The following is a 14,465-nucleotide window of genomic DNA, read 5'->3' on the forward strand; positions in this document are numbered from 1 at the left end:
TATGAACAATTTGTGACTTTTCCATATAATTTAGAACACAAAATCAAAAAAATTATATTTTAGACAAATTGCAACCTTCTGCAACCATTTTCATATAATTTACAATTTTTTCAGATAATTTACAAAATTGTTAGTCATCAGCTTGCATATTTTATAAAGCATCCTTTTACTTGTATGAAAAATATGTTTTCAAGTCACTTATTATGATTAATGAATTAATTGGTTCTAATATTTAAAAAATAAATAAAAATATTTTAACTTCCCGAAATAGATCATTTTCGTCAGAAAATCATGTTTGCTAATTATGTTTTCTCGAACATTCAAGTCATTCTGAAATATTAAAATTAAATTGAAAATAAAAATTATACGGTGTGTCAAAAATTTAAAGGTTCATAATTCAATTCGTTTTTATTTATAATTAACAGATAAAAAATATAAAAAAAATATATTTTTAAATATATTATTAATTATTGTATTTGTTTCCCGGAGATCAACGACATCTCGAAATCAAGAGATCAAAATCAATTTGCCAACGGATCGTGGGAAATGCAACCGACGTCTAGTTTCTGTTTTTCCTCCTCAACTCATTTATTTTTCTTATCGATTTTCCAGTTTTTGTTTGTCGGTTCGACTATAAAACATTTTACGTCTGAGGTGCGGCTTGTTAATTAATAGTTTGACTTCTAATTCCGTATCGATCATGAAGGCAAATACACTTTCTATTATATTATGCTCCTCACAAATACTCGAGAAATAGATGGATACTTTAATTTGGATCGTCTAGGAATTGTAATTGATGATTAATAATGAACCACTAGGCGTAAGTGTCATTTTTCCAAGGATGAGATCCTCTGCTAGAATAAATCTATAGCTGTCTATTACTAAAATGTTTTTAATTCAAGGAGATTTGAATACTACACCACTGTACATAAAATAGATATTCTTTTCCAAGTATGCCATTGTCGTTCGTAATTAGCTGTTTGAAACGTTTTGCGAAATAATTTCTATTCTATTCGGCTTCTTTGAGAACTTTTATGGCGAATAATATAATATATCCCATGTGTAATTGTTGTTGACCCTCGTATCATATTAAATGCAATTGACATGCGAATGGAGACACAACATGAAATAATATACGGAAAGTAAATTAAAATTACAGAGTTGCAGGGAATATCAGACAAAATTTGCTATGGTCATTTTGTTGTTTGAACAGATATTAGCCAAAGATGGGACAAAGACGACAAATTTCACTTCTGAAACTAATTTGGAAGAATAAGCCTTAGTTTTGTAAAATAAAACAAAAAAATGAAATAAACATTTGAATTCATTCTGATCCATTTTGAAAAATAATCCACAATATAACTAGAGATTAGAACATCCCCATATTCAATTCCTTGGTCTAATTGACTCTAGTTTGAATGATTTTATGATTATTAATTTCCAAAGTTGATTTTTCCTAATAAATATAAAGGTGTCACTTCTTTATCAATCATTGGTAGTAATTCCCTTATGAGTATGACCATAAATTTTTGTCCACAAATCTTCAGGCAAAAATTAATGAATAAAATATTTTTAAATCGTCTGATAGTAAAAATGCGATATGTCGCATTGCAGTTATTATTTTCAGTCGCTTGTTTAAAGTAGATTAAAAATTATTTATTCTCCAGCAAACTATGTTATTTTACCTCTCAGATCATTTCGCTATCTCTATACAACTGTTTTTTGAGGTGAATATTAAATTAGTCGTAGTTTGCAAGTACCAATTCAAATATTTGCAGAGAAAATATAGTTTTGATTTGATTACATTATAATATTATCATTCCGTTTTTGCGCAACATGATAACTATATAATTTTATCACACATTTCTGATTTCGAAAAGTAATTGTACTTCAAATATTTACATTAGTCTTCTCCGTTTTTTTAGTTCACGGACGTTCAAAAGACGTTTCAAAAGGATTTATTGCAAATTAATGCATAAGAACAGACAAAATAATTAAGATTTGAAAATGTGTATAAGATAAAAATCAGAACAATGAGTTCTCACAGTCGAAGATCGAGTTTTGGATAAAATTCTAAATTTTTGGCACCGTTAAAGTTCATCATCTCATCCAGTGATGTTTTGCGAATGGAATACAGTTATATTGTACCTTTTAGATAATATCACGAATTTCTTTGCTTATTTATTATTATTATCGTGCCAGTCAAGATTGACAAAATGATTTAGCCAATTATTTCAATCATGTTTCTCTAGTCTTGTAGGAAATATTTATTATTTATGAACATATAACAGACAAACAATTGCCTGATGATTAAAGACCGTAAGCAATTATCGCTTTAATAGTTATTTTGACCATAAACAGGAAGAAAAATTAATAATAAATACTTTTGTGTTCGATAAGCAAACACAACGACTATGGACTTCTTTATGATTCACCAAAAAAGAAGTCTATATTTTTCAAATCATTCTGAATCGTTTGACACCAAAATTGAAACCGTATAGAACACTATGTTGAACGGAAAGACTTAAAAAAATTAATTAATATAATTACAGATATTATAAGATATCTGTAATAAATCAGTTGAATTTGCTATATCCCAATTCTTATTAAGATTATTTTACATATATCAATATGCATACTTTTTGTTAGTTAAATTATAAAATTTGTTTAATTATATTGTTTAATATATACAATGTAATCAAAAATATACGCCCAGATTTCATTTCCTACATATTTTTATAATTCATAAATTGCATATGAGCATTTAAAACTATACAAATATTTGCATCAAAGAAAAACAACATTTGTTCTATGTTTGTTTATAGATCGATAATTAGTGCAGCGACATATTTCAATAATTACTCACATCAATTTTTCAGTTGTTCTTAAATATAAAATAAAAAAATAGGTTCCTATCGAATAGGTTTTAATAGATCTCTATTTGAACGTTTCCAAATTTTATGGCCCACGAATATGTTCCCACAGTTATTGTCTGGAAATTTGTGGGCGTTGATGAATCTCATATTTTTTATTCGATGGAAACTGTTTACTTATTTAATTCAACAGTTTGACGGATTGAGCAGAGGTAAAAAAACCGAGGAGAGAAGATGTATTTTCCTTCATTTTTAAAATTATTAAAATTGTAATAAATACTGCTAATTAGAAGTTTAAATTTAAGAACCTAGATTTTTGATAAATTTTGAAGAGTATGAAATGAATATATACTCATATAAATAAATTTACATGTAGTTTTAAAATGTATTGGAATAACCATAAATGGATAAAAATATATAAAGTTTAACACACGTACTAATACTATTTTTATCAGAACAAAAACTAATTCCAATGTCTTAGGAATTTGGTTTATCAAATTGATAGCTCAGATTGTGATTTAATATATGTTGGTGCAACTACTATAAAAAATTTAAAACAAAGAAAAAACCCTTAACAAAAATACTAAATATTTTTAAAAACTTTTATTCGTCTATAGGACTAAAATGTAATTCTTTTCCAATGTGAACCTTCTTTATAATAAATTGGAAACCTTAAAATAGCGCCTTTGTACCTTCACACAATAGTGCAACGGTATTTATTTTATTCGACTGTCGATATATTTTTCTATAATACGACATTGACCAATGACACCTTTGACTCCAATTTTGAATGAGGACAAATTAAATTTATGCGAATTCAGAATTTAATTCATTCATAACACTGATTTGACAGTTATTATATTGCGCAACATAATACTCATAGAATTGATTAAATAATAGACAAAAATTTAATAAATACATAATGCATATAATACAAGAATAAGTAATAATAAATAAAGTGGTTTGGTTGTTTATGAAATTGAAATAGTCAAATTTGATCGAATATTCAGTAAGAAATGTGTGTATATATATGTGTGTTTTTTAATTTAAATTGTTCTAATCTACAATTCACTAAAATCATTACCATTCATTCTATTTCTACGCAGAGCAAACCGCAGGCGTAGTAATGGGAAAAGTTGGTTTGCATGAAACCGCAATTCATTTTTTTATTGTTTTCAAGTAAATAAGACATCATGAAATATATTCAGATGTGAAAATTATTAAATTGCATACGAAGCCTACGCAAATACAAAAACATGTATAATAGATATAATAATAGAGACTCTCTATAAGAAGGAACATATATGGTAGAAATAATTAAACGGTAGGAAACAATTAGTTAAAATTTAAATTTACTTTTGAATGCATACATCTTGATGAATACTCGATCGAAATTATTGCTAATCAAATGATTTGAAAAATTATACCCTCCAAAGGGCGAGGTCGTCAGCGGTCGAAGCCTAACTCTACCACTAAACATTAATAAGCTTTAACAATTAACGACTTGTTCATTTACGTGTAACCTGAACCGCAAGAGAAACAAAAATATCATTCCTCAACCTACCTAATATATCGATAATTTACGACAGATGGACGTGTATCCTTCTGACTTTTGACAGGCAATCCTTCTCGAGTGCATAACCTACATTTTCCGGCAATAACTCACTTTCGTAGCTAAAGTCATTTGTTCCGTGCCTCGACCCCGACGGCCGCCGCATCAAATGGCCGAGGGCCGATGGGCGAGGCCCGAGGGCGACAAGACAAGTAATAGAGATCGCCGGACTGGGTCAACAATACACGCGCATCACGATGATGATGCCGTTCATGGATTACGCGCTCATGGGTACTTCGAGGAAGAAGAATGGATACACCACTTAATTTAACCCATGAGATCAGAGAGGGACTAAGGGGGAAATAAAAACACGAGCAGTATCTTACCGAGAAATTTACTTACTTGTTGACACAAAGCTACATTAGTAGAGTTACTAAGAGTTTTTAGTTGAAGGCTAAATATGGTTGATATCAGTAAATTTTAAAAGAGGGGTTTAGATTGGAAGAACAGGGAAGAAAAACAGGGGCAGTATCTTACCGATAACTTTTATTCACTTGTTGCACAAAGCTACATAGGTAGAAGTTACTAGGAGTTTTTTAGTTGAAGGCTAAATATGGCTGATATAAATAAATTTTAAAAGAGGGGTTTAGATTGGAAGAAATTTATTTAAAAGCTATTTGAGAAAACCCGACAAGGACCTTCGATGAATAGATTTTCGTAGTAAGCTACTTTTGGTGAAGATCGAGGGATCGTTTTTTTATAATAAATGTTCAACATTTATAGAATGAGATTTTTCTTTACTTGGCATTTCCAGGGTGAGATTGCTCTTGATTTGTTCGAACACATTTTTTTGACGGTTTTAATAGAACTTTGCATATTGATAAAGATTCTGTTCTAAAAACGTACAAACAAAAATGGAGGAATAGTTGTTAGACTACAACAGTTTCCTTCAACCGCAAAACTTTACATGAATATTTCTCAAAACTGTATTTTTTAATCACGACGTGGATTTTATTTCAATAATTATTAATAATAGTTAAAAAAATCAGTAATAAAAACGCATAGCGTGAAGGTAGATATCGACGTGAAGTCACTTAAAAAGTTCATGTTTTTCTATCGAATCAAATAAGGAGCAATCTCACCCTCCCAATTAAAGAGAAATCTCACCCTAGTTATTCTACCCCTACGACAACCCAATAAAATTCTACCCCGAGTCCATCTCTTACCGCGAAGACTTCTTCTTCAGCGGTCCCTGAAGATCTCGACTCCCACACTCTTCAATGTTGACCGAACGACGCGGTGTCATATATTCTTCAAATGCGGTGAATTGTGTGCGTGTAAATGTGTAAATAGAAAAAGCGATGACACGTTCTCAACATGTCATGATTTGATTCGATTCTGATAGCAGAATTGATTTTCAGATCATCTATTTGCTATTTCGCATGTCTTCGGATGTAGGTCCCTCGGGCGTTCAAGGCGTGAGAACCTCTGACCGGGAACAAGAGCGATATATCGCATCGTATCGGTATAAGGTATAACTATAATCATAGAGTAAAAATGCCACTCGAACATTGGGAAAAAGTATTATAAACACGACTATTAAATGGACACAGTGTAATGGACATAGGAGAAGAAATCTCTTTGATAATTTTTCAAGTGAATGAAGATTTTTTTTATTATATTTTTAACAGCAATCAGAACCTTACGTCCTATGAGCTGTTGGCCTGAAACTTCTCCTTTCTTCGCGTTTTTTAGATGGTAACCCAATGGTCAATCCATCCATATTTGATGATTTTTGTTATTAGAATTAATCTAATAGGGCTGACTTTTTATTGGTGCAGCAATGCCGGGCAAGGGCTATTTTCACTTGGAAACATATTGCTATCTATATTTCCAAGTGAAAATCGTTGTTACTGCTGCCTGACAACAGGCTGCTCGAAGTGTGTATCGAACCTGGGACCTCTGATTCAGGTCCCGTCGCTCTTAACCGCTTACATGAATGAAGATAATATTAACATTAGTCCATTGGTCCCGATATAACATTTAGCCATTCACAACATTTTGCAATTATTTTAGTATTCTATTCAACGTTTTACAAGATATTGACTTTTACATAATATTTCTGTTAGCAAGCATTATTTTCATATTCTATTGTATTCGAAGATATTTACTTAACATATATTGAACACCTATTACAAACCAATTTTCCAAGCATAGTATTCACAAAAGAAAGGCGGGTCTAGTAAGATATTATGTGTATTTATTTTTATCTGAATTTAAATAAATCCTTAATTAAAAGAATATAAAAAAATTACGATTTTTTAAAGTTCTAACAATACACGTAATTGTGGTGGCAAACTAGGGTTAATTACCCAAGAAGAAGGGGATCCAAAAATTTGATCAAGGGATCGTTCAAGTATTACATAAGCAGATTTATTACAAATTTACCCCCCCCCCATCCCCCTTGTCAGCAAAAGTAAGCAAAGCTCTTACCCCCTACCACCATGCTTACGTAAACATTTTGCAATTAATGTAAAAAAATAAAAATACTATCTATGACGTAATCATCATTCAGACTCCCCTGCCCTCCATGTCAACCGAAAATAAGCAAATCAACAACCCTGCCGCCCCCCTATAGTGCTTACGTAATACTTGAACGGCCCTCAATATATGAATGAATCTTTTTTTCGAAGATTATTCTACCTACACTTATTCTTCAATCTATTCTATTCTACATCAATTAATTTCCCCATCTGTTCTGATTGCTGAGCCGAGGCTTTTAGAACGAAGCTAATTCCCTATAACCGGGTTAACTAGTGGACACGATCAGCTCCGGTGCAAGAGGTCATCGCAACACCTTGCAACTTGCAATGTACCTACTCGGAGCGTCTCGTTCGCCAGGGAACATAATAACCGACTCTCTGGTCGACGATCAGGAATCAGGTCGGACGCAACCTGCTACGAGGATCAATTAGTAGGTATACTTGAAGGAAAATAAGATGAGTCGAAGAGAATAAAGTTCTAATAGATATAAAAAAACAAACAATAAAAAATCTATGCTACTTTAGTTAAATAAAACTCACGTGGAAACGTCTAATAACTGGATTGGCATTCCGTTTGGACATTCTAAGTACATACTACCCAAAAATTTGCTGATGTTCCATAAGGAAATTTGATTAAGAAGTATTCGTTTACACGGTCTTTAAACTAGTCATTTGTACTTAAAATAAAGGTGAAAATCATGAAATAGCTAAATTGCAAATATTGCAATAAATATTTCTATAAACTATACATAATTATAAATCAGCAATAGTAATTAATTTGGTTTATTAAAATCATGCAGGTATTTAATTCATAATACATAGTTTTTGTACCAAACCTTTCACATTTTCTTTGAACATAATAATCGTATAAAGATGATAGGCAATTTATTTTATCAAACATGAGCAATTGTAAATGTTAAGTCATACAATGATATGTGATGACAAGAAAAAAATTAAACATATATTACATACAATTAATTTGTACACTAAAAGTTTTTTTTAATATTATTTTTAGCACCAGTTGAACTTTTATCTTGCAATGAAAAACAAAACTGAAACTGTTGCTAATTGTTAGTAATTCTTTGTTCCATTGTGCAATATTGAAAATATTTATGTATCACCAGGAAATACCAGTTCTCGACCATGATCTTGAACGCTCGACGACCAATTAATTATTACTCAATATAAATGAGCATTATAATATATATATATATATATATATATATATATATATATATACTAGTTGACCCGGCAAACGTGATTTAGCCATAACAAATATTTCTAGAAAAATTATACTATAAAAAATAATTAACTAACTGTGAAGGTATAAAAGGGCGGCGAACACCAAAAATATGGATGGTTTAGCAAATGGAAAGCATGTTGTGGTAAATGTTAAAAATTTAGTGTTGTATAATTTTTCAATTAGACCCATAATTTCAAAAAAGCAGGGGTGAACAACCCTTATTTAGAAAAAATATGTTTGACGCTAAATTTAAGCTTTTTCATAAGTTCAAGAATATCTAATGAATAGTGAAACAAAAAATTTGATTGAAAAAGGAAGAAAACATTATTAGATTTGATTACTAAAATGACTATTACAAAATAAGAGTTTCTAGTAGGAAGGTGAAATTCTAGGGCTGTATATACTTTTCATGTATAAATTAAAAAAAATTCTATTATAAAGCCGTATGCATTTCTTTTTCCTTTCACATATGTTTTTATTCCTAGGTTCGCCTCTTTTTCTCTCTATATAGATCATTGTACCCTAGAGTTCCTCATACGTTTAACGTGATTTTTTCCATTCTCAGTCCATCGTGTGCATTAATGATAATTTCCGTTACACTTGAATTATTTGTAATTTTTTTTGTTATTTAATACAGGTTATAATATCCGCCTCGTAACATTTCATCAACATCAGTTCACCTCGACATCTATAAGTATTTTTATTACACAGGACGTCCTGTACGGTTTTTCTAATTGTTTAACATTTTATGTATACATATACGCCTGTGCAAAATGAATTATTTATAATATATTAACAACAAATTGTGTATTCCTCAATAAGATAAACACGATTTGCGTGATGCGATTTCTTTAGTAGATATATAAATTAATTGAAAAGTGAAATGAATTGCAGCACAGAGAAAAGATTTAGTGAGATAGTGGAACTTTGTGAAACTTTTGTAAAAGAACTAACTTTTCTTTATTGAAACCTAATAATTCAATATTATTATAACAGCTTTAGTATTGTGTAAATGTGATATAGCGCGCCATATTTAAACTGTAAGTTTTGATTTTATCAGCATTATAATTTAGCACGTGTTTCTCTAATAGTTGTGATCATATAACATATAATTAAAGTTGACGTCATATTTACATCTAACACACAATTAAATATAATCTACATTTGTGAATTAATGCGCAGTTTCTTACTAACGACATAAAGACATCATTGTTTCACAAAATTACTTGGAATTCCAGTATATTTCCATTTGCATTTATAGCAACAAATTATTTGCTAGCTAATTTTTGAAAAAATATATTTATTGAGTGAATGATTTATAAAGTTCACAAATGCAGGTAAAAATGTAACCATCATAAATAAATAACTTAAATTATTTCATTATATAAACTGCTTAAATTACCTTCATAACTTTGTTAATACATCATTTTTACATTTTTATACCCGCTTTAAAAACATGAGTTACATCATCGTCATAAACAAACAAACATATATATGTTTATAGTATATATAATCTAAATTGCTTCGTTTTTAATTAAGCAAACATGATATCATTCCATTGCATAAAATAACTTCTCAGTTTTAATAATAACAAAAGTATTTTACAACGTTCCTATTCCACATCAGAGAGCACGTTTAAAAAGAAATTTCGTTGGCGTGATATTTTAGCATTATATGATCAATTGAAAATAGAAAATTAATTTCGCTATTAAACCATCACTGTTAAATCTACTAATTAGGCATAAAATGATGATGGAACTAATTTTCTTAAACTGAAATTGAAAGTGCATCCTAGACAGAATGGGAATAGACACAAAAATTTGTCTTTATCATATTTTCACTATGTCTTTTCTGTTGTTTGTAAGTCTAGCTAGTATAAAAATATATTTATGAATGTAAAGTAATAAATCAAATTTCTACACTAAGATTTATGTACGACGGATATAATGATTCTTTGTTCTTATCAATGGTTCGTATGAAGAGATATTTCGCTGACAATATTCATATAGTAATTATATTTGCAAAAGTTAGTGATAAAAGATTTGAGAAATGTTAAACAATTCATTCTTTCATAAAACAATCCATGATGATGCATGCAAGAAAAATGTTATTGTTTCAATAATAAATCAAACAAATAAAGTTGTTCCAAACATATTAGAATATATTCTGAAACTTGTTAGGTCAATTTCACTAAAATATTTAAAAGTAAAATAGTAATTTTTGTAATTACAACTAGAATAAAAATATTTTTATTATTAATCAGTAATGTCTTTATTTAGATTTTTTATTACTGAACTAGTATTATATACAATTTTATATAAAAATACTAAACGTTAAAAAAATGAAATGAATCATTCTTCATATAACTATATAGTTAAAATTGTTTAAATTTTTATCACATAACGTTTTAAACTTTTTTACATACTATTTTCAGTTTTGGTGTGAAACGATTCAGAATGATATAAAACGTTGAGAAAGTATACTATTAGCAACTCTGGTAAAAATTATGCTCTTTCGAAAAGTAATTAATAAAATCATTTTAATGTAAGTACAAAATAGTTCAAAATTCAGATCATTGACTGGTTGATGCATTATTTGATAATATTTCACTTTGTACACGGTGAAAGTAATTATTTCATAATCTGTTTTTTAATCAAGGTACATGATTCGAAAGTTACACGACGAACCATCTAAAATAGCAAAAATCTAATTGATTGCAGATTGATTACTTTTTATTAATTATTAGTTAAACAAAATACTAAATAGAAATATTGTAATTCACAATATAATTTGTAAAATACACAAATTCTGTCTTTTGTATTTGTTGGTCTCCATATAACGTAATTTGCACTAATTTTGAGTTTCTTACAGCACGGCCATACAACACACGATTTTTATATAATGTACTAAGAATCAGCTTGGATTGTACGTTACATCCGATTTTCTTATAGCACGGTACGCACTCACCGCGTTATTGGAGGTTTGACTATATATTCAGCTTGAGGTGATAAACCTAGTTTTAAAGTATGTCCCTTAATCTAGTGCGTTAAATATTTAGGGTATAAAAGGGAACCAGAATCTTGTTGGAGTCTCTTCGACCTCAGTCAGCCATGGCATACAGACCTCACCAATAAAGACCGAAGCTTGATTTGATTGAAATAACGTAGCAGGAATAGATAGATATCTAATAAAAATGATTTCCCATAACTCACAATCGTCAGAGAAATCCAATATCACGGATTAGCATTATAATCAGCTGTGAGCGTGTTCTTACACTCGGTAATTATTACACTCAAGCGAACTAAAAGACAATATCGTTTTCTCTTCAGATATTCTTCAAAAGTAAATACCTGTGTAATGTCGAATAGATACTTATTTTATTTCCTTGATCTTTTTTGCGCATGACTTACCGCACACGGCGGCTTCGAAAATAATTACTTATGGTAGGTACAATACTTTTTCATAGGCCAACGGTAGACGGAGGTCTGATGAGCAGAATTACATGAAACTTGGAATAAATTATTGTTGTATAAATAATAATGATATAGAAGAGGATATATAATTTCAACAAAAAACAGGGATTATAAAACAATGACTGCTTCGAATAAAATGGAGAAAACGACAAATGCTATGAGTAGATCAGAAACAGGAGCTTTATAAAACCTTTGTTCCATTCTTCTTAAAAATTCCATCTAAATAGCCAATGGTCACTAATTTATTCTCATCATACATAAAATTCTACAATCACAATCTAATGAACTAGTTACATACAATATGATATGTTGCAGTGCACCCTTATAAATTACAGTTAAATATTTTGCATTTATTACAAGTCGAGCATAACATAGATTGTAATTTATATTGAAAATATAAAAACAAAAGAATCAAGCTAGATAGCATGTGAACAAACGTTGCAAAAATTACGTAATAAAGCAGTTTATTATGTAACAAACTTTATTTTTATACTGGCCTTGTAGCTTCCTACATTTTGAACCATTTTACAAATAACCTGAAAATGATGGTCAAACCTAATATTATACCACTTTTTCTATATATGCAATGTAGATCAGACTATATTCAATAAACTTGTGAATAAAGAAATTGGTACAAATATGATCATGTGATATTTTTGAAGAACAAGGAACAAACCTTATATTTTTCAGCATTTGATATTAAATTTAGTAATCCTTGGCACTGTAATTTATTTTCGCGAAAAAATCCGATTTGCTAATTTTATGTTTTCCCGACGTTTGAGGTAATTCTGAATCAAATGAGACCAATTTTGGTAAAGTGTAAAACTGTTCGTCGAAATTTTAGGCTACAATCTTCAACCAACAGCAAAAATTCAAAAACTGCTCGAAAGATATTGGTTGAGAATCATGTTGATTAGTTTTTGGTGAAAATCGGCCAAGTTTCGTAATTGAATGTGTGAAATATCTTTTTTGGCGATTTTGATGAAACTGAAATAACATATTAAAGCCTACCATAAGCGGTTGAATTATGAAAAATCATCAAAGTTTAGATTTGCCCCATGCGCTTAAGCAATTCTAATCAGAATCTGTGCCGAATCAAATATACGTTCTGTGGTGGTAGGTAGATAGCTACTGATTACAGTTGACGTCAAAGCTTGAATAAAGTACAATTTTAGAACAGAAACTTACCTTAAGGCAAAATGCCACTTACAATTTAATTTTATTCTATTAGCATGTTCAACGAGCCTGTTTTTCGTACGTAATACTAATATCGCATCAACTAATTATCATAGTGCAAATCAGGCAAATTATATACCGTAGTCAACATGCACTGCTCATATTTATTTGCATATTCTAGAACGATATTGCAAACATAATAATAAAATTATTACAGACAGTTTGTTTTTTTACCACTGACCTTGCAATCATACTTATTTTCATTTATCATTTAAAAACAATGAATTATTTTTGCCATATGTGATTTTTATGCCGAATTTAACGCACGCGTGCGTATAAAAATATAATCAGACAAAAGAAACAAACACGATGAAATAAATTAATTCACATTATAAAATAAACTGCATTGTCAGTTTTAAATTATTATTATTATTTATTTATTTCAACAATCAGATTTTATGTGTTAAGATAATTTTAAATGTTTCATTCTAGTAGAATTGTTAATAAACGAAGAGGAATTCATTCCTATGCAATGATAGTGCATGGATTGCAACTTTTTTATAAACATTGTGCAATTCTTGGCATATTAATATTGCTACGAATATGATGGTAAATTGTAACTCAATGAAACAATTGATAACTATCTAAGATACATTCATTTCATAAGGAAAAGGAACTTAAATCTATTTCCTAAATTTAATGAGAAACTTCTAGTATCATAAACGCATATAAACATATGCTCTGGAGATTTCAACGCCTCGATCGAAAGAAGTTTTTTTCCGCTTGAATTAATAAATATATAATAAAATATTTTTAAACCATAAAATATTTTTAAACCAATTTCTTGTACTGTTAACATAATATTATTTTTAAATACGAATGAAGATGAACAATATTAAAATATAACTATATGTAAGTAGCATTTTGGCTTAAGGAATAATTTAATTTTTTTTAATTTGATTATAATCAAATTAATCCATAAGAATTGAGATTCAACTATTTGGTGAAATTAGTTGAAAATGATTAATTTAAAATAATATTTCTTGCTTTTAATAAAAAATTATTAAAGACAATTTCCAATTGATGTCTCGTTAAACATACTTATAATATCTGTATGCATTAAATTATTTTTTTTAAAAAAAATATTTAATTCCATTTATGTAGGGGTTCTAAGATGTATTTTTCAAGTGTGGAAGTAAACTGTAATCAGTAGTGCCTACGAAACAAAACGTTCATATGTTCCGGCGTAGATTCTGATTAGAATCCAATGAGCGCGGGGCGCCATTCCAAATTTTGGTGAATTTTTATAATACAACCGCTTTATCGTAGTCCTATAATATTTTAGTATGTAGTTTCAGACTACGAATTTCATCGTTTAAAAAGTTTCAGCAAAATTGGCAAAAAAAAGATAATTAATCACAAAGAGACGGCTTTGCTGATCATCGCACAAAATTGACAAACGCTGTTCTTATCGAGATACATGGAATGGCTTTTAAATTTTTGAATCGGTCCAGCCGATTTGAGAAAATGTCAACAAAATGCAACATGCAAAACGCTCATCAATTTTGTCTAATTCGATCAAAAAAAGAGAAAACATCTAGAAAA

Source organism: Ctenocephalides felis, unplaced genomic scaffold (genome assembly GCF_003426905.1).
Source record: "Ctenocephalides felis isolate EL2017-DRISC unplaced genomic scaffold, ASM342690v1 CF-g0.4_SCAFFOLD_01170, whole genome shotgun sequence".
Taxonomy (NCBI): Eukaryota; Metazoa; Arthropoda; class Insecta; order Siphonaptera; family Pulicidae; genus Ctenocephalides; species Ctenocephalides felis.